The sequence below is a fragment of the Trachymyrmex cornetzi genome, unplaced genomic scaffold (assembly GCF_001594075.2).
Source record: "Trachymyrmex cornetzi isolate Tcor2-1 unplaced genomic scaffold, Tcor1.1 scaffold694, whole genome shotgun sequence".
Lineage (NCBI taxonomy): Eukaryota > Metazoa > Arthropoda > Insecta > Hymenoptera > Formicidae > Trachymyrmex > Trachymyrmex cornetzi.
Window position 1 is genome coordinate 698,671 of NW_017300019.1, and position 4,689 is coordinate 703,359.

A 4,689-nucleotide genomic window follows, 5' to 3' on the forward strand; every position below is an offset into this window, starting at 1 on the left:
CAATTTGTTGCTTTGTGAATCTGTACTATTTATATTATGTGCATGCATGTCTCTGCTTCATATTTAGTGATATATTTACTTAATATCTATAATAATTTTTATATATTTATATTAAAAGTAAAAAGTGACACGAGATGACTCAAGAGTTTGCATTTGAGAACATTTCAAAAGTTTACCCATGAGCAGTACTGACAGACATCGAGATCATGAATAACATATTTTGTAACGGTCTCTATTCAAGTTATAAATTCGGTGAAAATTGGATCCAGCGACAGAACTGTTGGCTCTGGGCCCATGTCGATTGCGTTAGGATCGACTGTCGATCAAAAACTTACTTATGTGAACTCTGTATGTAAAAATACACTCAAGTACTTAAAAACATATTTGTTTAATGAAAAATAAATGCTATTTTTACTTTAATTAACATTATTTTCTAATAAGCCACATTTTTTTCATAGTGCGAACTCTTGTGCGAACTAATGCGAACTCTTGGGAAGACATTAGCTCAAGAGTTCGCATTTTTCCCTTCTTAGTAAAATTAATCACCTGTAAAAGTGATAGAGTATTAAATTGATACTTGACAAATTTTTAATTTGAAGTGTAAGGAATAATTTAAGCATCACTTTACTGTACAGACTTGGGTCCTTGTACAAGTTACATAGTAACTTCTCAAAGAAAAAGTGCGCACTTTTGGGCGGTCTTACCCTATAATGGAAGAATATAACTGAGAATATTACAAGACTGAAAGCATTACATTATTGCGACAGAAAATAGATATGAAGGAATACTACCAACATTTTGCGTAACTATAATCTGTAGAAATTGTAGAAATTGTATCTAACCGTTTTATTAATTTTGTTAAATTTGCGTTCTCTACGTGTATACACTGAGGATGACCTAATAATAAGGTCGAAACGTATGTTTTAAGAATTTAAATATATAAAAATCTGGTTCGTAGAGCCCCTTTTTGTTATTTATATTTGTTTATAAAGTTGTGTATTTTTAGAATTTGTATTTTTAATTGTAATTGTGAAAAATATGTATTTATATTAGACGGAAATTTTTTTTACAATAATATGTTTTATTGTTAATATTCTTGAGGCTTCCACGGGTGCTTTCTGTATAAAGGTTATGCGTTTCGCGGGTTTCTCCAGATCCATTCTTGAGATGCCAACATTTCGTGACCCTCGCAGTCCACTTCATCAGGGCGAGGAGCAGCCTGATACTGAGCTGTTCCTCCAGGCCGTTCCTTTTTATATTACGCTGCTTGTTGGGGTGGGCGGAGAGGGGGAAGAGGTTGTTGGAGAAAGAGGTGGTGGAATTGGTCGGTCTTCAATAACCGAGAGAATGGTCTTCCATATTTTATTTATGTTGTAGCCATTATTTCTATTTAAATTGTTAGGGTGTTTATGTATCTCTATGGCTTCTCTATACTTTCTTGGAAAGTATGATGTACTGTTGGCTATTGTGGTTGTTTTTTCAAATAGTATTTGATGTCCTGTTTCGATATTGTGTTCTGACAATGCCGACTGCGTGGTGTGTTTTAGTCTGATATCACGTTAGTGTTCTTTGATCCGTAGATTGACCATTCTCCTGGTTTCTCCAATGTACACTTTCTTACAGGAACAAGGTATTTTGTATACTCCTGCGGAACTGAGTGGAGGTCTTTGATCTTTAGGATTTCTTAAGATTTGTCCTATCTTTTTGGGTGGTTTGAAGATAGTTCGGAGCCTCAAAAGATGACCAGTTTTTTCGACGCGGGATTCGTACGCTGCCCGAAAGATGGGAAAAAGTAGTGCTGGTTGGTGGTGCGACTCAGCATGTAGATATCTGTCTGTGTGTGTTGGTTTTCTGTACACTTGATGGCTTAAGGTACCGTCAGCTTTCTTAGAAACAAGAACATCTAGGAAAGGTAGTTTTCCGTTTTCCTCTATGTCTATAGTGAAGTGAATATTTGGATGTTGTTTATTGAGGAAACAAAGGTGAAAACTCTATATACTAGTGTGTTGATTGCTGACTGTTTTTGTGCTGGTTGGTGGTGCCACTCAGCATGTAGATATCTGTCTGTGTGTGTTGGTTTTCTGTACACTTGATGGCTTAAGGTACCGTCAGCTTTCTTAGAAACAAGAACATCTAGGAAAGGTAGTTTTCCGTTTTCCTCTATGTCTATAGTGAAGTGAATATTTGGATGTTGTTTATTGAGGAAACAAGGAATTTACGTAGTTCGGCTCTGTTGTGTCTCCGTACCACGAATGTGTCGTCTACATAACGGAATCAAACTTCTGGTTTTTTGGGTGTTTTTCTGACGGCCTCTTTCTCAAAATGTTCCATGAAGATGTTGAACTTTCTTAGAAACAAGAACATCTAGGAAAGGGAGTTTTCCGTTTTCCTCTATGTCTATAGTGAAGTGAATATTTGGATGTTGTTTATTGAGGAAACAAGGAATTTACGTAGTTCGGCTCTGCTGTGTCTCCGTACCACGAATGTGTCGTCTACATAACGGAATCGAACTTCTGGTTTTTTGGGTGTTTTTCTGACGGCCTCTTTCTCAAAATGTTCCATGAAGATGTTGGCGATTACAGGAGAAATAGGAGAGCCCACTTCGCTGCTCCTGAAGTTTGTTCATAAAATTGGTTGTCATAGGACTAGTGTGTGTGTATGTGTGTGTGTAAGTGGTTGTTAAGCACCCAGATAGCATAAGGACGTCCATTGTTCGTCCATTAGACATCCGTTTCTGGACATTGGGATGTCCATAGGAAGTCCAAATTATGTCTGTCGAACGTCCTATGGACGTCCATGGATGTACATTTGTCACAACTTTGTACGTCCATAGGATGTCCGCACACATCCAATTTTGGACCTATTATGGACGTGTTATGGACTAATTTTGGACATCTTTTTCAGTTGAAGACCTTGCTGCAATATTAGTAATCACGTATTATATGATAATACGTGTTTATTGGAATATATGCTATACCATCCTCTGACTGTCTTATTTATATTCTCCGCTTTCACCAAATGTGAGTTAGTCCACCAATATTGCAATGAGTGTGTCTTTAATTTTAAATTTGATTAAAAATATTTAAAAGTATTGGGTATTTCATAAAAATAAAAATTACAATTTTTTTGAATTATTTAATTTTATTTGAGTAATATTATTAATATGATATTATATAAGATATATAAAAAGTATGTTATTCAATACTTGTTGGTTCTTGGTTCGGTAAAATTGCAATAAGTGTGTCTTTAATTTTAAATTTGATTAAAAATATTTAAAAGTATTGGGTATTTCATAAAAATAAAAATTACAATTTTTTTGAATTATCTAATTTTATTTGAGTAATATTATTAATATGATATTATATAAGATATATAAAAAGTATGTTATTCAATACTTGTTGGTTCTTGGTTCGGTAAATAATACGAATATAATAAAAATATAAAGAAAAACATTTAGTAAAAGTAAAATCCAAATTCGGACATCCATAGGATGTTTTGAATAGGACATCCGTATGACGGACGTCCCAAGGATGTCCATTTTATGTCCATGGACGTGCAGACGTGATTTGGACTTAAAATGGACATCCTTGGGATGTCCAGTGCTATCTGGACAGTGCTCTATTAGCGGGATGAGGTTGGGAGGGACTTTATGTGAGGCCTTTATTATATTTAAATTTTAATGTGTCTTTTATTGGGACTTGTGTGAAAAGGGATTCTACGTCGAAACTAACAAGCAGGTCTATGGGACGTAGTCGGATTTTTTGAATCTTTTGTATGAAGTCCGTTGAGTTGGTTATGTGTGATTCGGTTTTTCCAGTGAGGGATTGTAGTGTTCGTGCTAGGAAGCGCGATAAATTGTATATCGGGGAGTATATGGCTTTTCCCTCTCCACCACTCTAACAAGCAGCGTAATATAAAAAGGAACGGCCTGGAGGAACAGTTCAGTATCAGGCTGCTCCTCGCCCTGATGAAGTGGACTGCAAGGTTCACGAAACGTTGGCATCTCAAGAATGGATCTGGACACGGAGGAAACCCGCGAAACGCATAACCTTTATGTTTTATTGTTTTTATACAAATGTATACATTTTTTTTGCATTGTGTAACATAATGGTAATATCACACATATTATATTTGTTATGTCAGTGTATAATAGTATATATCTAATAATATAGCTTAAAAAAATTGTAATTAATTTCCTATACCGAACAGACATATCCCCAAGGCATATCTTAAGGATAGTCAGAGAACATTATCATCTTAAGGGATGATATTTGGATGAAGTGTTTTATGTAGATTGATGGCAAAATATTATATACAGATAATAAAAAATACTTTTACAAACTTAACTTCGATTATAAGTTTACTTTTGCAAATTGTTTAATTTCTGTAAAGAAGAATATAATAAGAGTTTTATTTGTAGGATGTACACTGCCGTCAAAAAGTTTTCGGATATATATCTTAAAATTATATAATATTCAGATCACCGTAACTCGGTAAAAAATCATCGCAGACAAAAAAATAAAAAAACATTTTAAAGCTTGAAACTTATACTTTAACATGCTTTTGATCGTTTTTCAAAAAAATTTTGTCTTTACAGTTCTGTATCTTAATAAATATCACGTTGTTGTATTTCTTAAAATTACGTACATTTAACAGTGCGCAGTTTGATAAAAAGTTTTTTTTTCAAAA

General features: G+C 34.2%; 1 protein-coding gene across 1 annotated transcript in view; it reads right to left on the reverse strand.

Annotated features, from left to right (window-relative positions):
- Nucleotides 1-4,689, reverse strand: part of LOC108767579 (estrogen sulfotransferase) — a 29,217-nt gene that overhangs the window by 17,801 nt on the left and 6,727 nt on the right. The window lies entirely within an intron of this gene.